Source organism: Balaenoptera acutorostrata, chromosome 1, assembly GCF_949987535.1.
Source record: "Balaenoptera acutorostrata chromosome 1, mBalAcu1.1, whole genome shotgun sequence".
NCBI classification, from domain to species: domain Eukaryota; kingdom Metazoa; phylum Chordata; class Mammalia; order Artiodactyla; family Balaenopteridae; genus Balaenoptera; species Balaenoptera acutorostrata.
Genome location: NC_080064.1, coordinates 195,772,460 through 195,795,982, shown reverse-complemented (window position 1 = coordinate 195,795,982; position 23,523 = coordinate 195,772,460).

Genomic DNA, 23,523 nt, shown 5'->3' with positions numbered 1-23,523 from the left:
GAGGTAACCTAGAACTGTGATTCATAGCATACATCCCATAAATGTTCTTTTCTGAAGGTCACAGGAGTGGGTCCTCAGGTACCTACAGGATGAACATCCATGCGAGAAAGTTCTTTCAAATACCATTTTAGGGTCAATATATCCTTTGTGCTTCATCTCATTCTGTGCTTCTAACGAGCACTTCAGCGTATTAAACATGTATCATCTTTGACCCATATGTTGTTGCTTAAAAAATTCAGAAAAATATTGGTTGTCATCTGGAAGGGCATTGGAGTGTAAAATCCAAACAAAAATTGGAGCACTGCCCTTTTAAAAGACTCTAGAATATAATATGCCATATACCATGTACATACTCCCAGCTCATTCCAAGAAAATCAGAAAAGAGCTGAAACGTTTCCAAAAAGTATAACTACAAACATATATAGAAATGGAAGTGGTTTTTCTTTTTCTTTGGATGTACTATGAAGATGATTTGGAAAGATGAGCTCTGAGGAAGATGTGACCGGTAGAAAATTACCAAGAAATGTGTGTGCCTGAGATGAGATACTAAAGCTCTAAAGCATAACAGGGGTTGACAACCTACAGCTTATAGACTAAATGCAGCCCACCATCTGTATTTTTTGCAGCCTGGGAGCTATGAATGGCTTTTACACTTTTAAATAGTTGAAAAAATAAAAAAGAATAATATTTTGTTTCATGTGCAATTTATCTGAAATCCAGATTTCAGTGTCCGTAAATAAAGTTTTATTGGAACCCGGCCATGCCCATTCACTTATGTATTGTCTAAGGTGGAGCGGGTACAATGGAGAACATATTTGGTCCACCCAGCATAAAATATTTGCTCTCTGGCCCTTTGTAGAATAGTTTACTGGCCCCTAATTGAAGGCTCAGTGTTTCAGCCATAGAAAGGCAGTATAATTACACACATAACATAGCTCACTTATGGAGATCATTCTCTCTCATATACTATGTTTCTGAAAATATCTACCTCTTTCAAATTGTTTGAGCTGCATATTGGTTATGTACAATATGCAGACTCCTCGAAGCTTCCTTTGCTCTGACAAGGGAGTGACACTCCTCCCTACTCTGACACCCAGAGCACTTTGTAACTCTTAGAGCACTCACAATATTTGCTTTGGCTTAATGTTATCATTAGTGCTTATATTTTTGTCAGCTAGATTACAGTCTCCTCAAGAACAGGATAGGTGTCTTTCACCCTACTTTCTCCCTTCTCATCCAGCACAGCGTTTTGTCAAGGGCATTGCTCAATAATCGTTGAATGAACATCACTGACCTGATTAATTGCATTTTTAAAGAAAATTTATTTTTAGGAGGTTACTTTTTGCGATATACTTTCAAGATGACACAAAAGCCACCTTGTACATTGTTGTTTCCCAGAACACAGAGTTGGATAACACCCTTTAAGAAACTCTGGACCCAATGACATTGTTGTTCAGACACCAGCTTTTCTCTTGATTCACACAGCATCTCATCAAAGTATTCTTTCCTTGGTTTACTGCATGTTTTCTTTTCCATTTTTTTCTCTCTACATGAATCTCCCCTTGGGGTATATGTTGCTTCTTCTAATGGCCACGAGAGACAAGTGTTAGGGCTTCATTTTCATTGGAAACAATGAAAATTTTGTTTTTGTTATTGTTCTTTACTTCTTATACCATTAATGAATTAATTTAGCATTTTAAAAATACCCTGACCGTGACTTTTTCTTTTTCTTACATATCATGTGAATTAAAAAAAAAATAATTCAACCTGGAAAACAATCATTTTTTTATAATCTAATTTTTTTTTGTCTATTTCTTGTACTTTATCTGGACCACCTTTTCTTTATTACTTTCTCTTTTGTTTGCCCAACGTATTTCCTTCCATATTTCCTTCCTCTTTGATAAGCTTTTTCTCGCTGCAAATAGAAACTTCAGTGTAAACTCGAAGAACGAGAAATTCACTATCTAAATCCAAGGAAATTTTGTACAGCCCAAGTCATCAATATACTGGATAGATGAGGATAAATTAAATAAAAATAAAGTGAAAACAGAGCGTGTATGCAATTCTGTGTCTGAAGAAAAGGACTTTTCAAGGTTTGTAAAATCAGGCTTGGCAGAGGGAGAAAAATAACCAAAATAGATTTACAGAGGGCAACACTTGGAAAAAAATGATTTGGGTATTGATCATTTTTAATCTTTTTCCCCGAACAACTGGGAGATGTATTATCGCTGGAGCTCCGATGGAAAGCCGATCTGTTCTTTAACCTGCCCCAATTCACTTCGACATATTTTATATCTCGGGGGATTAGGCCACAAAGTCCATTAGCACTCGGGAGGCAGTCAGGTCAAATCAATTGTCCCCGCTGCAGACGGGGCCCCCATCATGGACGGCAATTCACCCGCATCGTGGAAGAGGGGAGGAAAGGTTAAAAGCTGTGCTACCATGAGCACGGCTCATCTGTCTTGCAGTATATTGGTGACACCCAAACATTGCTTAAGGAGAAGGATGTGCAACTTTAAATTACGTTGGATTTGGGCGCCCTGCGGGCGGTTCACAAAATGTTGATAATGATGGTTCAGGGGGTACAAAAAACTACTTGTCAGTAGAAGTGAGAAAATACGTTGCTCCTGAACAAATCTGAGTAATGTTTTATGCTTGATAAGATGTATGCAAAGTATATGTAGGGCTTCATAATGAAGTCTCAGGAGACTCAGAATGGGTGGAGTAACTGACTTCCTGCGGCCCCCCGTCCCCCCACCCCATTCCCTTCACATTTGGCTCTGTGGGTAGAAGAGAAGGCTTGTACATCTGCCATCTGTATTGGAGGCATAAAGCTAGGCCCTAAACAAGGAAGAAGACATTGAATAAAAGCGTCATTTAAAAAAATTCGGTTGATTTCTATATTTTCAAGAAGAAGAAAAAACTCCTATTTGAGGATGACTTGCTTAAAATGTGTCAAATAATGTTTTATGGTGGGTATCCACATAGTACAAATGAATTCCTGACGTTTTTTAGTAGGGAGAATTGACTTCTACTCTTTATAGACCCAACCCTGCTTTCTTGTGGTCTCAGTTGCCCCTTAGTCCATGGTTGGTGTACCTGTCCTGAGATTTGAAGTGAGGAGCAAAGCCAGTGGCTGCTTTACAGAAGGGGGATGAATTAAAATGCATGTGAAAAAAAAATAGCCTTTTATTCTTCCTTTTTATCTTAGGGTTTTCTTTGCTTAGTTTCTCTCCTGAGTTATATTTTGCACCATAAATTTCCTCGTGGAGAGCAAATAATTTTCGAGAGGATCATATGTTTGTTAGAAAAAAGAATAGGATGTGAATGAGATTTTCTTTTTGTTTGGGAGCCCATATATGACTAATCAAGAAAATGCTAGATCTCAGTGTAATCCATGCAGCCAATCTTTCCCAATCTTTTATGCATGCTCATTTCTATTTAAGGATGGATGCAAAGAAACTGCATCTATAGAAACTGCATCTATAGAGGTAAGTTCCCTGGAATAGAATAGTTTTGGTGATAGTTCAGATAAACAAGTGGTCTCATTTTACTATAAATAATAATAAAACAAAAGCCACCTATAACTATTTATGTAGTTCCTTTCGACAGCACTTGGCTATGATGTTGCTACAGATTAGAACTTCTTTTGTTCCTCTCTGAAACTCCTGGTTTCCCCCGTCTTCAAGGCTTCCAGTGATTTCTGAAGGTACAGAGTGAGGGGTAGGGTTGTGGCATGCAGCGAGGAACAGAGACATGTAAAAAGGAAAACAGCATAATGTAACATCAGCTACACACAGCAACACATCTTAAACCAACCAATAACTAGGCCAAAACCCTAATTAGGCAACAGAGATAGTCACTAGTCAAGGATAAAATTTTCACTGGTTCCAGAATATAATAATGAATTTTTAAAATGATATCTGCTTTGATCACTGCATTTATAAATATACTGGTAAATATGAAATTAGTAGAATTTCAAAGCTGCTTCTTGAGGCAACAGTTCTGACTTTAAGTCTGAAGGGTGGGAAATATAAATTCATTTCAACTCTCAAATCAGAAAATAGTTAATGCATTTTCAGACAAAAAAAACTTTGAAACTTGCATCTGGTCTAAAATGTTAAGAGCCAAATTTCTGCCTAATATGGTTTGCAATGGATGAAACAGTTCTGGCAATAACTGAGTCGTCAGTGGAAATGGTGACTTGCTAGACTTTGAACAAAGCGGGGTTTCAGAATAGAGCTTTTCATAAATAATTTGTTGTTTGAAGAGTATATCTAAAATGCATGTTTTTAGAAAACCCAAAATAATGGTTTCAGTTGGCCAAAGTGTCTGTTACTAGTTATGTCCTTATTTATGGCAAAGCCAAAGGAGAAGGTGGGGTGGGTACAGTCTCTTCTAGGGGATTTAAAAAAATGATTAGACAAAGGATCGGACAGATACCTTTCTCAGATGGGTTGAGAAGAGTGAGAAAAAGATGTTTTTTTAAAGTTCTAGTAAGCTCTGTATTTTCATTTTTGGGAAATTTCCATCATAACGCTTTCAGAAAACTATAACTAGGAAGGCAGAAGGCTAATAATAAAATTCAGATCCTACTTGTGACTATCTATTTATCCGTACTTGATGAAATAAAACTCTTCCAGATTGTTGCAGCTTGGACAAAGTGGTGGGAATGCCTGAATATTAATCTGGTTTCCTGGGTGAATGTGAAAATATTTCTAAGGAGTCAGGGCTTGGTTGTTAAGAAAGGGGTACCACAGCAATGCATTCTAATAGTGAAATTGGTATATATAGAATCGAGAAGTGTAGCCAGTATATTGAACGAATGGGATCTGCTCATATATACACACAAACACCATAGTTCTTTACCTCCTTTTTTTTTTTTTTTTTTTTTTTGGCTTGGCATGCTAGGTCTTAGTCCCCTGACCAGGAATTGAACCCGTGCCCCTGAGGTGGAAACACGGAGTCCTAACCACTGGACCACCAGGGAAGTCCCTTCCCTGTCCCTTCTTATGTCACCTCATCAGAGAAGGCTCCTCTGACCCTCCACCCTACTTAAAATACCCCCTATCCTTCTACTCTCTGTCCTGTCATTCTGCTTCATTTTTCTTCACTGAACTCCCCAACATCTGATATTTTATTGTCTGTTTCCCCATTTTGAATGTAAACTCTATGAGAACAGGAGCTTTGTTCTGTCCTCAGCTATGTCCCCAGCACCTGGGCACCTACCAGGACTCAAGAAATATTTGTCAAATACTGTGTGAATAAAGTTAATTTTTTTCTTTTTTATCAAAACAGTATTGGGTGGCTTGATTGCCTACTTTCTTGAGTACATTTGGCCCAGAATAACTTTTGCTGTTTCCAAATATCAAACCTGTTGTTAAAGGCAAAGTCTCGATATTAAAATATACCCTAAACAACATGCCACCTGTTTTAAGTGTAATTGTGGGAAGTTAAATTTATTATAATTATGCCCTGGAAGCAGAGGAACAATGCATGAATGCAAATGAGTTACAACTTAAAAAATGTTCCTTTGAAGTTTTAAGTATAAAATTAACTATCGAATCTTAGAAATTTGACAAGACATTGCATGTGTAATTTAGAGGAGGATTCTTTCCTTTCTGATTAAATACCTCTTTCTATAATATATAATTATCTCTTTTCATCATCCCTCAAATAAATGCTATCTAATAAAGCCAGGAAGGTGGTGGTCAGGGAATCCACACCAGAGACTGTGATCCGCACTCTCAATTTCTAGTCAAGGAACTGGTCAAAGGAGGGCCTCATGTAAGAATCTTCTCCATTAGTCCTTACCTGTTCCTCCTACCTCTGCTTTCTTTAACTAGATTCACAGGAGTGTCTCCACCCCCACTCACCATGGCTCATCCTGTGTCCCTCTATCCTCACCCCCAAGCCTCCTCCTGTGTCCCCCATCCCTACCCACCATGGCTCATCCTGTGTCCCTCTATCCTCACCCCCAAGGCTCATCCTGTGTCCTCCATCCTTACCCAACATGGCTCATCCTGTGTCCTGTTGTGAACAAAAATAAACCCAAATAAGGAGTCATTTATGCTTTTAGTCCTCAATATCTAGCACTGTTTATACACCTTTGCTTCTCAAATCAGCTAGAAGAATAGAGTTGTGTACATCGAGGCTTTGTATTGTCATCCTTTATATCAGATTTGGGATCCTGTCAAATTATTGGACGGCCTAAGCAAAATAGTAGTATCATAAAGAGGAAACCTTATTTTGATGGGTTCACAGGGAACAAGAGAATGTGGTGATTGTAAATATATAATACACCCAATATCAGAGTGCCTAAATATATTAAGCAAATGCTAATAGAACTGAAGAGAGTAATAGACAACAATACAATAACAACATACAAAGATCATTTGCATTTCTATACACTAACAAGTAACTATATAAAAAAATTTTAAAATCCTACTTACAATAGCATTAACAACAATAAATTACTTAGGAATAAATTTAACAAAGGTAGTGAAAGATTTATATACTGAAAATGATATCACATTGATGAAATTAAAGAAGACACAAATAAATGGAAAGCTATCCAATGTTCATGGATTGGAATAAATTAATATTGTTATAATGGCATATTACCCAAAGCCATCTATAGCTTCAATGCAATCCTTATCAAAGTTCCAATGACATTTTTTTTCCACAGTGATAGAAAAAACAATTTTAAATTCATTTGGAACCACAAAAGACCTCAAATAGCCAACTAATCTTGAGAAAGAAGAACAAACCTGGATGAATCACACTTCTTGCTTTTAAACTATATTATAAAACTACAGTAATCAAAACAGTATGGCACTGACATAAACCAGTGGAACAGAATCAAGAGCCCAGAAATAAACCCTCACATACATGGTCACTTATTTTGACAAGGGAGTAAAGAATACTCCAAAGGAAAAATAATTGTCTCTTCAATAAATGGAGCTAGGAAAATTGGATATTCACATGTAAAAGAAGGTGAAATTTGACCCCTATCTTACACTACTCACAAAATTAATTTGAAGTAGGTTAAGGACATAACCATAAGACTGGATAAAGAAAAATCTCCTTGACATGGGTCTTGGCAATGATTTTTTGGGTATGACACCAAAAGCACCAGAGGCAAAAGCAGAAACTAACAAATGGGACTACATCAAAAGTAGAAATTAACAAATGGGGCTACATCAAACTAAAAAGCTTCTGCACAGCAAATGAAACCATCAACAAAATGAAAAGACATCCTACCAAATGGGAGAAAATATTTGCAAATCATATATCTGATAAAGGGTTAATATCCAAAATATATAAGGAAAACATACAATTCAATAACAAAACAACAAATCTGATTAAAAGTGGGAAAATGACCTGAGCAGACATTTTTCCAAAGAAGACACACAAATGGCCAACAGGTACATGAAAAGGCTCTCAACATCACATATCATCAGGGGAATGCAAATCAAAACTACAATGAGTTGTCATGTCACACCTGAGTGACTATTATTAAAAAGACAAGAAATAACAAATGCTGACAAGGATGTGGGGAAAAGAGAACATTTGTTCACTGTTGGTGGGAATGTAAATTGGTGCAGCCACTATGGAAAACAGTATGGAAGTTCCTCAAAAAATTAAAAATAGAATTACAATGGGATTAAGAAGTACACATTTCCAGCAATAAAATAAATAAGTCACAGGGATGTAATGTACAGCATAGGGAATATAGTCAATAATATTGTAATAACTTTTTATGGTGACAGATGGTTACTAGACTCCTAGTGGTAATCATTTAGTAACATATAAAAATATAGAATCACTAAGTTGTATACCTGAAATTGATATAATATGTTAATTATAGTTCAATAAAAAATAGAACTACCATATGATTTAGAAATCCCACTTCCGATTACATACCCACTTCTGATTTCAAAGGAATATGAAATCAGTATCTCAGATAGATATCTGTACTCCCACATTCATTACAGCATTATTCACAACAGCCAAGATATGGAAACAACAACCTAAGTGCCCATTAATGGATGAATGGATAAAGAAGATGTGGTACACATATGCAGTGGAATATTATTCAACCATAAAAAAGAAGAGAACCTGCCATTTGTGACAACACGGACCTTGAGGGCATTTTGCTAAGTAAAATAAGTCAGACAAAGAGAGGCAAATACTATGTGGTCTCACTGATATGTAGAATCTAAAAACATCACACTGATAGAAACAGAGTAGATTGATGGTTACCAGGCCTGGGGCTGGGGAAAATGGGGAGATATCCATCAAAGGGTACAAACTTTTAGTTACAAGATGAATAATTTCTGGAGATCTAATGTGCAGCATGGTGACTATAGTTAACAATGTTGTATTTTATACTTGAAAGTTACTATGAGAGTAGATCTTAAACGTTCTCACTTTAACAATAACGACAATAAAATGGTAATTATGTGAGGTGAAAGATATATTAAGTAAGCTTATTTTGGTAAACATTTCACAATATATATGTGTATCAAATCATCACATTGTATACCTTAAACTTACACAATGTGATATGTTAATTATATCTTAATAAAGTTGGAAAAAAGAAAGTGAAAAACCCATAAATAGGAGAAAACATACGCAAATCATATATCTGATAAGGGTCTTATATCTAGAAATATAAAGAACCCCTGCAACTCAATAATAAATAGACAAAACAACCTTTTAAAAATTAGGCCAATGATCTGAATAGACATTTCTCCAAAGATATACAAATGGCCAATAAGCACATGAAAATATTCTTGATATCAATAGTCATCAGGGAAATGCAAATCAAAACTTCTATGAGACACCATTTCACATTCAGTGGAATAGTTAGAATCAAAAAGTCAGACAATAACAGGTTTTGATGAAGATGTGGAGAAGTCAGATTCTCTTACATTGCTGAGGGGAATATAAAATGGTGAAACTGCTTTGGAAGAGAATCTGGCAATTCCTCAAACAAATAATAACATTTAGTTGCCATATGGCCCAGCAATTTCACTCCTGGGTATGTACCCAAGAGATATAAAAATATATGTCTGCACAAAAAATTTTACATAAATGTTAATAGCAACATTGTCCATAATAGCCAAAAGGTGGCAACAACCCAATTGTCTGTCAGTGAATGAACAGATAAATGAAATGTGGTGTATCCAAACAATGGAATACTATTCAGCCATAAAAAGGGATAAAGTACTAATACACATTATAGCTTAAATGAACCTCAAAAACATGCTAAGTGAAAGAAGCCAGACAAAAGTCCATATATTATATGGTTCTATTCATGTGACAGTCTAGAGTAGGGAAATCCACATAGATAGAATGTAAATTAGTCTTTTCTTAGGTCAGGTCTGGGGAGGGAGGTGGAATAGAGGATGATAGATAAAGGGTTTTGTTTTGTTTTGTTTTTAGGCAATAATAAAATTCTGAACAAGTAGTAGAGACACATTCTTCCACGGATTACCACTGATAATTTATGTTGGATTAAATTGTTAAATGGAGTCACTTTAAGTAAGATTTTATTTGCTGTATACATTTTTTTTCTCTGTGTGATTTAAACATGAATCAGAAGCCTCAGGCTTCCTATGTTTTTAAAGACAATTTTCTCTTGCCAGTAACCTTCCTAACATCATGATTTCAGCTTATTGTCTTTTTGTCTCTGATAATTTGAGATAGAAAAGCCTTCTTTGGAAACCTTAGTAAGATTTGTCATCCAAGTTATCCATTTAAATGTTGCTAAATGATCAAGTATTTTCCTGATAAAGCTTATCAATGAAAAAAACAATCATTAGGCTACAGAGAGAGGGACCTGACATCATTCAAAGGTTTGTGTATTGTAAAGAAACTTCTACTGAAGCATGGATTCCCACTAGGAATGAAACTACCTGTGCTAGGTCCCTTTGATGGTAGCAAGCAATATCTCCCAATATTGTGACAATTTTAACATCTAAAGTGTGACTTTTGTGTCATAGCACTATGCTCAGTAGTACAATACATGAATATGAAATTAATGTAAGTTTTTGTAGTTGGAGGGAGAACAGATACTTAACCATTAGTGACAATAGCAATAATAGAAACACATCTACATAACAGAAATTAATAGTGTGCAAAAGTATAAATGCAGTTGTATTTAGGGGATCCATATTTTAAAATAAGGGATAAGTAGAGATGATGTGAGGGGAGGTCTCTTGGAGGTCAGACTGAGGCCGAGTATTAAAAGAAAAAGAGAATAATGCCATTTATCAATCAGGGATTCTAGGGATTCTTATTTATCTATGTTGAACTAAAGAGAATTACTTTCCATTAATGCTGCAATTCAAGTGCCTAGAAAGCTACTCAAGAGGTGTACGCATTTCTCTTTTTGACAGGATGGTTACTTCATTTCCTAATTGACTTAAAAACCAGAACCCAGACATAGGTACATGTATGGGTAAAGATGGATAGGTGACTCTTTACTGCAGCAGGAGTGAAAAGCAAGCAAACTGATTAATTAGGGCTTCAACTGCATTTATTTGTCAAAGTAAATTATTTATTCTATCCAAGCTATTCTTCTTCAATGAAGGGCAATAGTGTCCATGTGTAATCAATTATATTTCTTATAAATTTATTGTAGTTTTCTTCCTATATTTCATAGTTGGGATGTAGACATAGCCCACTGTTGTATATTGCTACTGCAATCAAAAAATGCAATCTTGGACTTCCCTGGTGGTGCAGTGGCTAAAAATCCACCTGCCAATGCAGGGGACATGGGTTCAATCCCTGGTCCAGGAAGATCCCACATGCCACGGAACAACTAAGCCCATGCACCACAAGTACTGAGCCTGTGCTCTGGAGCCCGCGAGCCACAACTACTAACCCCGTGTGCCACAACTACTGAGCCCGCGTGCCACAACTACTGAAGCCTGCGCGCCTAGAGCCCGTGCTCTGCAACAAGAGAAGCCACCGCAATGAGAAGCCCATGCACTGCAACGAAGAGTAGCCCTCGCTCGCTGCAACTAGAGAAAGCCCACATGCAGCAACAAAGACCCAATGCAGCCAAAAATAAATAAATAAAAAATAAATAAATTTATATAAAAAAAAAGAAATGCAATCTTACTTCAACAATGATGCTTTTTCACCATGGGAGCAGGTTATATTTATAAATTTGCTAACTATTCTTTTTTCCTTTCCTTATGACCCAGGCTTGAACTTTACCGTTTTATCTAGAAATCCAGAGCAAATAATTTAAAATGCAATTTGCTGTGCACAAGTAATGTGCTTTTTCTTTAATGATTAGCAGACAGACTTTAAGATATTTTTCTCTCACAGTTTAAGGAAAATATTATTAAATTGATCTCAATCCTATTACAATATTTTTGCTGAACTGTAAAAGCTGGAGGTTGGCTTTGAACTGTGATTGACATTGTTAAGGAAGGTAGAAGATTTTTTGTTTTTTGCTTTTTAAAAAATATTTATTTAATTAATTAATTTTATTTTGGTTGCGCTGGGTCTTAGTTGCAGCAAGTGGGCTCCTTAGTTGCGTCATGTGTTCTCCTTAGTTGCAGCCAGTCGGATCCTTAGTTGCGGGATGTGTGCTTCTTAGTTGTGGCTGATGGGCTCCTTAGTTGTGGCTCACCGCCTCTTTAGTTGTGGCATGTGAACTCTTAGTTTTGGCATGCATGTGGGATCTAGTTCCCTGACCAGGGATCGAACCTGGGCCCACTGCATTGGGAGCACGGAGACTTAACAACTGTGCCACCAGGGAAGTCCCAGGAAGGTGGAAGTTTTATACTGTAGGTGTTCCTTAGACTCTTACAAGGTGATCTGTTTCATGTAAGCAAGGTTACAGATTTTATAACCTTCTATGCAGAATGCCTTTGGTTCAAGTTTAGGGAGATAAGATTGTGTTGTTGGAATACTTACGTAGCTCATGGTAGTGATTGTATTTTTTAAATTTGGTGGTAACACTCTCCAAATCTATATTGATCATACTAATTTTAGCATCACATCTTTAATCACTGGGTCTTTGTAGAAATAATTCTACATGAATATATTCTAGATGTTGACATAGTAAAAAAAGCTGTTCTTTTCCAGATTCTAATGTGTATGCTACTTATAGTATTATCATGCATGCATATGATAATACGAAACAGAAGGCATAGAATTGTGGTGCAAAAAAAGCACGGTATTTGGCATCTGAGGTTGTTTATTCATAAGTTTGCCATTTATATGTAAGTTATTAGAATTTTCTGAATCCCTATAAAATGAAGATAACTAAACCAAGCTCATGTGAGGGTTAAATAAAGTTATGTATGTTAAAATACCAGTATAATGCCTAGAAAATAATAGATGCTCACCCCAGGATGTTAAGGTTTTATATGTTAAGGTTTCAGTGAGATATCTTACTGTTTATTGGGACCTGTGAGTTCCTGGTGAAAAAATTTTAATTTATTGTTTTTACTTAAAAAACAATATAGAGGAATTAAAAAGGCATAATCTAGATAACCTAGAATCACGATGCAGTTTTAGTGCCCACATTAGCATTTGTGTTTACAATGATAGTAGTGCTAAATGAAGGTCAAATTACATCATAGTACAGTATAAAAGCGAGAGATTTATGGTAATTTGAATATTCTGTACGGAAGATGGAGTGGCAGCAATTATAAGAAAGCCTAATTTATACTCAAAGAATGAAAAATTGGGGGCTTCCCTGGTGGCGCAGTGGTTGAGAATCTGCCCGCCAATGCAGGGGACACGGGTTCGAGCCCTGGTCCGGGAAGATCCCACATGCCGCGGAGCAACTGGGCCCGTGAGCCACAACTACTGAGCCTGCGCGTCTGGAGCCTGTGCTCCGCAACAAGAGAGGCCGCGACAGTGAGAGGCCCGCGCACCGCGATGAAGAGTGGCCCCCACTTGCCGCAACTGGAGAAAGCCCTCGCACAGAAACGAAGACCCAACACAGCCATAAATAAATAAATTAAAATTAAAAGAAAAAAAAAAAAAAAGGGTTTATCCTAGAATAATTTTTATAAAAAAAAAAAAAAAAGAATGAAAAATTGGTATTTCCTGATTTTAAAAAACAGTCTGATGGCAAAACAAGGAATATTTTCAGCAACACTTGCAAGAATTGAAAACTAACGTCAGCTATGATTTTCTCATTCTCAAACTCCATTAATAATTAGATAACCACTTGACAAATTTTGATAAAATAAAATGACAACTTTATACTCATATAAGACATATTTATAACGTTATCAAATGATACTTCATTAAAAATTTATTTGTACTATTCTGTACAATCTACATACACAACTGTTTTGAAAATTATTAATATAGATTTGCCTTTTGGAAAACTTCCTTCTGCCTAGGGGTAGATTAAAATGTGTTATGGGAAGATTACAAAGGAAAAGAATTAGGGGATAATTAATTGCTACTCTTAAAGAAAAATGATTTTGCATCAGAATGGTAGCTTTGCAGGCAATGATATTACCTGACAAAAAGGGCATCTGAATTTCTCTAACTCCCCTTATAGCTGCTGCTGGTGAAATCATAACTTTTTTTTTTAATAGATCTTCATTGGAGTATAATTGCTTCACAATACTGTGTTAGTTTCCGTTGTACACCAAAGTGAATCAGCCATATGCATACATATGTCCCCATATCCCCTCCCTCCTGAGCCCCCCTTCCATCCTCCCTATCCCACCCCTCTAGGTCAACCAAAATGTTTTATAAAAGGGAGTTCCCAGGAAAAGGAAGAGAGAGGGAAATATGCCTTTTCTGAAGAAGAAAGTTCTGGGTAGAAAAACACGAGGGAGAGACACGCATTCTGATTTCTAGAGTCTGATAGGGGAGTTTTTTGAGTAATGAGGGCAGCTTGGGGGATGTTTTTACCTCTACTTTCCCCTTGGGGGTGTGGGAGGAAGGTGTCTTGACTGGCACTTCATCATGGGAACGGTAGGATCAAAGTAGACTTGCTGGCAGAATCTGGTCAGGCAGGGGGACACGTGGGGCCACTGTCTTTCCCACCCCACTCTTGAATTCTGTGTGTGGCATGGACCAGTGTTTCTGGATGGGGAGCTTGACAGGGGCATTGGGGCCATATGGGGCGAGGTGATGATGTAGGCTGCTGTAACAGTGGCCCAAGACAATAGATGTTTACTTTCACTCATGCACTCACTCGGTACCAGATGGGGGTGAATTTGTGTGAACTCTGCTTCTCATGGTCAGTTGGGGTCCCAGGCTCTTTCTATCTGTGGCTTCAGACATGACAGTCTTCCTTAGGCACAAGGTCTCCCAGATGCTGTCTGGGTGCCTACTTTTAACCAGATGGATCCCCATCCTCATCCAGAACCCCAATAGCACCTTCCAGCAGTCCAAACACATGGTGCTGGACATTGTAATCTGAACCTCAGGCCCCCTGCATGGAACAACCCCACAGGTTATTAGTTCCTCTTTCCAGATTCTCCACTTACCTGCTGGACCTGAACATCTGACCTTCCCAAGATCCTGTGGATGCTCTCTTAAATGGTCTGATTATTGTCATATCCTCTGAGAGAAAAGTCCCTTATCCTGCTAGAGGGCTGGCAAGGCTGCTTCTTCTCTTCCAGCGAATCCACAGGGGATTATTATTATTAATTAATAGTTATCAATAACTTTAAGTCTTATACTTTTAAGTATTTTACAGATTATTTAATCAAAATATACTAAAATATCAGTTTCACTCAAAGTGATGTTATAATTGGTGTTTTAAAACCTTGTGATTTAAAATGTCCTACTACATATTTCTTCAAACTGGAAAGATTAAATATATATATATAATTTGTATTATTTCTATTTAGAGGGCTGTGAATCTACGAAGTGCTCACTAGATAGATACACACATACCTTCCTTAGAGACCAGGTCATTTTTAACTAAATTTTTTTTTTTTTTTTACTGTCACTTTTTAGTCTCTTAATTTGAAGTTAAACAGTGTTACCAAACTCAGATCTGGCTGCTTGCCAGCTGAAAGTCAGTTCTCAAGAGGCAAGTGCTGGTAGAAACAGAAAGTTTGCTTTAATCAGAAAGCAGGCAATCTGGGGAGAAGGTGGACTCACGTCCCAAAACCATCTCTGAAGAGTCTGCTCAGCCATGAAAGTTTTAAAGGAAAAAAGGGGAAGTAATCTCAGTGAATCATTGAGGCGAGGGGTCAGAGGTGTCGCCGTCCCCCACTGTGTGCAGGCCTGTCGACTCCTTGTGATCTTTCTTTAGATACTGTCTCGTTCACAGCTTGTTCACAAGATAACTGAAGGGGAAGCTGGGGAAAAGATCTAGTCATCTGTTAATTACTTATTCTTTGTTTCTACTTCTTTGATCTGTGGAAGGAATCAACAGGTTAGGCAAGGTATTATGTGATCAAAAGATCTGAAAGACGTGCTTGGGCTGGAGGTGAGTTAATATATAGCCTTGCTAAAGTGACAAGACAAAAGGGGCCTCCTACAGAGAGCTCTTTCCTGAAAAAAGCTGCCTACAAGTCCACTGTCAGACATCATTCCATCTCTATGGGATTAGGGGAAAAGGTCCCTCTTCTGTAACTACTTTATGCTGATGTAGGGCACCATATTCCCAGAGTGGAATATGTTGACTTGGGTCTGTAGCACCCCTTTGCTGACAGTTTTAGTTGTCTGCTTACATATACAGGCAGAGCAAACTACAATTATTTTGATGCCCACAAAGATACAGATTATTATGAGCAATAGTGTTAATCCCATTCTCTTGAGGCCAGTTTTTGGAGTTGTGCTGGCCATAGGTTCAGTACTGCTCAAGTTGGAGCAGCTTATGTCATGGCTACAGTCTGGTTATCATGCAGTTAGCTTTTTCCTCTGGTGTTATAGTGTCTGTAAAACAACTCAGGAATGTTCATCAGATGCTGAGTCTGTGACTCTATTGTCCTAATTATTAACTGCTTGAACCTGTTCTTTTGTGACTCAGGGAGGCCTGGGAGACTTCAGCTTTTCTACAAAAAAGAGGCAGGGGGCACTGAGGGACCTTGTACTTGGGGGGCCTCACAGGGTTCTGCTTAGTTTCAACAGAAATTTGAGTTTACCTCTGTATCACTCTGATAATCAGTTGACATAGAAATTATACTATAACTGATATGACGTCATTTATCTTTTTGCTTAAACATAGTTGTCTCTGTTTTGAGCAATTTTTAGTCAGGTTGTCTAAACATGGTTATTGGTCTAAAGGGACCTGAATTGAATTCAGTTTACCAGTATTCATAGAGTGCTCTCCCTTCAGGTACAGTTAATTAGGCTCTAGATTATCGCCAACCTCATAGTATTCTATTTGGGTTGCTATTCTTAAATGTGTAGATCAGCAATTTTGCTGTTTTTTTCTATCCAAGAGAGTGTCTGTGTTTCCTTGTTAACCTCTGGCTTTTCGGTGCAAATTTTAGCTCAGATTGACATCCCTTAGTGTGACAAAAGGAAAGCAAGGATTGCTCTGACACGTGCTTCCTACTAAACAAGGCACGTCTGGACATTTGGAAAGAAATTGCAAGATGCACCCATACTCTGAAACATGAAAATGATCTGTGAATGGTGGCTACTTCATCATTTAAGTTAAGTGGTGGGGGTTAACTCATCCGACTTTCACTTTCTATTGATCCTTTCTTTCCTGGGAAGAGCTGTGTTGATTCTTAGTGGTTGTCATTCTTGGGGTGGGGAGCCCTTGGAGTGAAGAAGAGGGTGGTTACACACGAAGCCATAAGGACTGGATCATGAAGTACCTCGTATGAGGGGCTGACAAACTGTAGGACACGCAAATCTTTGTTCTGGGCCAAAGTGCTTCATTTATGATGGAGATAACAATGAGAACAAAATGAAGTCATCTAAAGGAAGAGGATGTCTTCAGGAGTCTTTATAGTGGTTTGGCCACAAGTTAATAATGTGGCCAGCCCTGTGTAGTGAAATGCAGGATGGCATTGTCTTTTAACAGATGCCACTCATGTGTAATCCAAACAGGTCCATTACTAGCAAGTCTCTGGTGGTCTCAGTGCAGCAAAGAAGAGCCAAGGAAAATGCCCAGATGTGCAGACACATAAGAACTGAAATTGGGTACAAACCAATTTACAGAAGTGGAACTTAACCCTTAGAGGAATGAAAACAGCCTACTACATATTCATTTCTTTCTTATTAATTATTTATGCAGGATATGAGCTTGCCACTTGAAGCAAAATTTTACAAACCAATAAATGCAGATATTTAAAGCTTCCCATTTCTGCAGGAAATGGGAAATGTCCTAAGAAAGAGTGAGGGCAAAAGGGGTAAATATTAAAGAAAGTTTCCTTTTTTCTTTATATTCATTGTTATTGGCAAATCTGGTTATTCTCAACACTACAGATTTGTGGACAAGCCAAACAATCCTGTAGTAAACACAATGAGTCTATTCATCTCACATAAATGTGTATGTCTAACTCTCATTAATATTAATGCAGTTTCATACAAGCATTGAGGCGATACTAGACCCCCATTAAAATCCATTTGTATTCATGAGTTTTTAAAAAAGTTACTCTTCAATCATTTCTTCTAAAAATGTGAGTCAGTGATCTTCTTCACTTCAAAGATATTTCAAATATAGCTGACTAAATACAATATGAATCCAATTAAAATTTATTTGAAACAAATTTTCATGGAAAACTTAACAGTATATTGACCCATTTTTTCCCTAAAATCACCTTCATTTGCTCTTTTAATTTGTATGCAGTACATTAACCAGAAAGCATAAGATGATTCCTGTTTTCTGCTTCTGTTGGTCTTTGTAATCTGAACTTGATAGATTGACAACTGACAGTCTGCACATAACTAAGTCCATAAAACAAGCTTCTCACACTGGGAAAGACATCCCAAGACAGATACTCAACCTCGTCACTGTAGAATACATCTCAGTATTCTTAACATCATACTGGGTCCGTATAATATTGAAGGCTAGGAACCTTTGATAAATATCATATTTAGAAAATAAACGTTCTATTTGTTAAAGAATTTCTCTTTGCACCACACACTACCAATTCCACGGAAACACTAGCAATGAAAGAGAGGGTCATGGGAAGGGAGAATCAGTGCAGCAGACAGTTCGTATTTTCGTGCTACCAATGTGCTTACAAGAAGGAGCAAGGCAATGGGATGGAGAAGGGGGAGGGATGATGGCCAAGCTCACTTTTATAGCCACAGGGATAAATCTCTTCTGGATTTTCTTATGAAAGTAATACTTTATGCTTTCGGAGAAAAACCTACCATACTTTCAGAACCAAAATTAAAAGGCAATCCAACCATTCCTGAAAGCAAAACACATTAAATAAAAGAGGCAGCCCAGGGGGACCTTCAAGACGGCAGAGGACTAAGAGGTGGAGATCACCTTCCTCCCCACAAATACATCAAAAGTATATCTACATGTGGAACAACTCCTACAGAACACTTACTGAATGCTGGCAGAAGATCTCAGACTTCCCAAAAGTCAAGAAAATCCCCACGTACCTGGGTAGAGCAAAAGAAAAAAGAAAAAACAGAGACAAAAAAAGAAAAGGATGGGACCTTCACCTCTGGGAGGGAGCTGTGAAGGAGGAAAAATTTCCACACACTATGAAGCCCCTTCACTGGCAGAGACAGGGGGTGGGCAGGAGGGAAGCTTTGGAGCCACGGAGGAGAGCACAGCAACAGGGGTGCAGAGGGCAAAGCAGAGAGACACCCACACAGAGGATCGGTGCCGACCAGCACCCACCAGCCTGAGAGGCTTGTCTGCTCAGCCGCCGGGGCGGGCGGGGGCTGGGAGCTGAGGCTCGGGCTTCGGAGGTCGGATCCCTGGGAGAGGATTGGGGTTGGCAGTGTGAACACAGCCTGAAGGGGCTAGTGCGCCACAGCTAGCCGGGAGGGAGTCCGGGAAAGTCAGGAACTGCCGAAGAGGCAAGAGACCATTGTTTCGGGGTGCGCGAGGAGAGGGGATTCAGAGCAACACCTAAATGAGCTCCAGAGACAGGCGTGAGCCACGGCTATCACCTCAGACACCAGAGATAGGCATGAAACGCTAACGCTGCTGCTGCCGCCACCAAGAAGCCTGTGTGCAAGCACAGGTCACTCTCCACACCTCCCCTCCCAGGAGACTGTGCAGCCCGCCACTGCCAGGGTCCGTGATCCAGGGACAACTTCCCCAGGAGAACGCACGGCGCCCCTCAGGCTGCTGCAGCATCATGCTGGCCTCTGCCACTGCAGGCTCGCCCTGCGTTCCAGTTATAACTACGGTACCCCTCCCTCCCCCTGTAATGAGTGAACCAGAGCCCCCTAATCAACTGCTCCTTTAACCCCCTCCTGTCTGGGCAAAGAACAGACACAAGAGGGCAACCTACATCCAGAGGCAGGGCCAAATCCAAAGCTGAACCCTAGGAGCTGTGTGAAAAAAGAAGAGAAAGGGAAATTTCTGCATGCAGCCTCAGGAGCAGTGGATTAAATCCCCACAATCAACTTGATGTACGCTGCATCTGTGGAATACCTGAAGAGATAACAAATCAACCCAAAATTGAGGTGGTGGACTTTGGGAGCAACTGTAGACTTGGGGTTTGCTCTCTGCAACTGATTTGCTTATTGGTTTGGTTGCTCTCTGATTTTTTAAAATTATTATTACTTTTTAAATTTTTTTATTTTAATAATTAAAAAAATTTAAATTTAAATTATTTTATTTTACTTTTTAATTTATTATTAGTTTTTCTTTCTTTTTTCTCCTTTTTCTTCTGAACTGTGTGGCTGACAGGGTCTTGGGGTTCTGGCCTGGTGTCAGGCCTGAGTCTCTGAGGTGGGAGAGCCGAGTTCAGGACATCGGACCACCAGAGACTGCCCTGCCCCAGGTAATAGCAGTCAGCGAGAGCTCTCTTAGAGATCTCCATCCCAACATTAAGACCCAGCTCCACTCAACAACCAGCAAGCTCCAATGCTGGATGCCCCATGCCAAACAACTAGCAAGACAGGGACACAACCCCACCCATTAGCAGAGAGGCTGCCTAAAATCATAATAAGTTCACAGATACCCCAAAACACACCACCAGACATGGTCCTCCCCACCAGAAAGAAAAGATCCAGCCTCAACCACCAGAACACAGGCACGAGACCCCTCCACCAGGAAACCTACACAAGCCAATGAATCAACCTTATCCACTAGGGGCAGACACACAAAAAAACAGGAGCTATGAACCTGCAGCTGGTGAAAAGGAGACCACAAACACAGTAAGTTAAGCAAAATGAGAAGACAGAGAAATATGCAGCACATGAAGGAGCAAGGTAAAAATCCACCAGACCAAACAAATGAAGAGGAAATAGACAGTTTACTGAAAAAGAATTCAGAGTATTGATAGTAAAGATGATCCAAAATCTTGGAAATAGAATGGAGGAAATACAAGAAACATTTAACAAGGACCTAGAAGAATGAAAGAGCAAACAAACAATGATAAACAACACAATAAATGAACGTTAAAAATCTCTAGAAGGAACCAATAGCAGAATAACTGAGACAGAAGAACGGATAAGTGACCTCGAAGATAAAATAGTGGAAATAACTACCGCTGAGCAGAATAAAGAAAAAAAAAATGAAAAGAATTGAGGACAGTCTCAGAGACCTCTGGGACAACATTAAAGGCACCAACATTGAAATTATAGGGGTCCCAGAAAAAGAAGAGAAAAAGAAAGGGACTGAGAAAATATTTGAAGAGATTATAGTTGAAAACTTTGCTAACATGGGAAAGGAAATAGTCAATCAAGTCCAGGAAATGCAGACAGTCCCATACAGGATAAATCCAAAGAGAAACATTCCAAGACACATATTAATCAAACTATCAAAAATTGAATACAAAGAAAAAATATTAAAAGCAGCAAGGGAAAAGCAGCAAATAACATACAAGGGAATCTCCATAAGGTTAACAGCTGATCTTTCAGCAGAAACTCTGCAAGCCAGAAGGGAGTGGCAGGACATATTGAAAGGGATGAAAGGGAAAAATCTACAACCAAGATTACTCTACCTAGCAAGGATCTCATTCAGATTCGACGGAGAAATTAAAACCTTTACAGACAAGCAAAAGATAAGAGAATTCAGCACCACCAAACGAGCTTTACAACAAATGCTAAAGGAAATTCTCTAAATGGGAAACACAAGAGAAGGAAATGACCTGCAAAAACAAACCCAAAACAATTAAGAAAATTGTAAAAGGAACATACATATCGATAATTACCTAAAACGTAAATGGATTAAATGCTACAACCAAAAGACACAGACTGGATGAATGGATACAAAAGCAAGACCCATATATATGCTGTCCACAAGAGACCCACTTCAGAACTAGGGAAACATATAGACTGAAAGTGAGGGGATGGAAAAAGATATTCCATGCAAATGGAAATCAAAAGAAAGCTGGGATAGCAATTCCCATATCAGACCAAAAACCTTTAAAATAAAGAATCTTACAAGAGACAGAGAAGGACACTACATAATGATCAAGGGATCAATCCAAGAAGAAGACATAACAATTGTAAATATTTATGCACCCAACATAGGAGCACCTCAGTACATAGGCAAATGCTAACAGCCATAAAAGGGGAAATGGACAGTAACACAGTAATAGTATGGGGTGTTAACATCCCACTTTCACCAATGGACAGATCATCCAAAATGAAAATAAATAAGGAAGCACAAGCTTTAAATACACATTAAATAAGATGGACTTTATTGATATTTATAGGACATTCCATCTGAAAACAACAGAATACACTGTCTTCCCAAGTGCTCATTGAACATTCTCCAGGATAGATCATATCTTGGGTCACAAATGAAGCCTTGGTAAATTTAAGGAAATTGAAATCATATCAAGTATCCTTTCAACCACAACGCTATGAGACTAGATATCAATTAGAGGAAAAAAACTGTAAAAAATACAAACACAAGGAGGCTAAACAATACACTACTAAATAACCAAGAGATCACTGAAGAAATCAAAGAGGAAATCAAAAAATACCTAGAAACAAATGAGAATGAAAACACAATGACCCAAAACCTATGGGATGAAGCAAAAGCAGTTCTAAAAGGAAAGCTTATAGCAATAAAATCCTACCTCAAGAAACAAGAAAAATCTCAAATAAACAACCTAACCTTACACCTAAAGCAATTAGAGAAAGAAGAACCAAAAAACTCAAAGTTGGCAGAAGGAAAGAAATCATAAAAATCAGATCAGAAACAAATGAAAAAGAAATGAAGGAAAAAATGGCAAAGATCAATAAAACGAAAAGCTGGTCCTTTGAGAAGATAAAAAAATTGATAGGGCTTCCCTGGTGGCGCAGTGGTTGAGAGTCGGCCTGCCAATGCAGGGGACATGGGTTCGAGCCCTGGTCTGGGAGGATCCCACATGCCGCGGAGTGGCTAGGCCCGTGAGCCACAGTTGCTGAGCCTGCGCGTCTGGAGCCTGTGCTCCGCAACAAGAGAGGCTGCGATGGTGAGAGGCCCGCACACCGTGATGAAGAGTGGCCCCCGCTTGCCGCAACTAGAGAAAGCCCTCGCACAGAAACGAAGACCCAACACAGCCTAAATAAATAAATTAATTAATATTTTAAAAAAATTGATAAATCTTAGCCAGACTCATCAAGAAAAAATGGGAGAAGACTCAAATCAATAGAATTAGAAATGAAAAAGGAGAAGTAACAACTGACCCTGCAGAAATACAAAGGATAATGAGAGATTACTACAAGCAACTATATGCCAATAAAATGGACAGCCTGGCAGAAATAGACAAATTCTTAGAAAAGCACAACCTCCCGAGACTGAACCAGGAAGAAATAGAAAATATAAACAGACCAATCACTAGCACTGAAATTGAAACTGTGATTAAAAGTCATCCAACAGGGGCTTTGCTGGTGGCGCAGTGGTTGAGAATCTGCCTGCTAATGCAGGGGACATGGGTTCGAGCCCTGGTCCGGGAAGATCCCACATGCTGCAGAGCAACTGGGCCCGTGAGCCACCACTACTGAGCCTGTGCATCTGGAGCCTGTGCTCCGCAACAAGAGAGGCCAGGACAGTGAGAGGCCCATGCACCGCGATGAAGAGTGGCCCTCTCTCACCGCAACTGGAGAAAGCCCTCGTACAGAAATGAAGACCCAACACAGCCAAAAAAAAAAAAAGTCATCCAACAAACAAAAGCCCAGGACCAGATGGTTTCACAGGCGAATTCTATCAAACATTTAGAGAAGAGCTAACACCTATCCTCTCAAACTCTTCCAAAACATAGCAGAGGGAGGTACACTCCCAAACTCATTCTATGAGGCCACTATCACCCTGATACCAAAATCAGACAAAGATGTCACAAAAAAAGAAAACTACAGACCAATATCACTGATGAACATAGATGCAAAAATCCTCAACAAAATACTAGCAAACAGGATCCAACAGCACATTAAAAGGATCATACACCATGATCAAGTGGGGTTTATCTCAGGAATGCA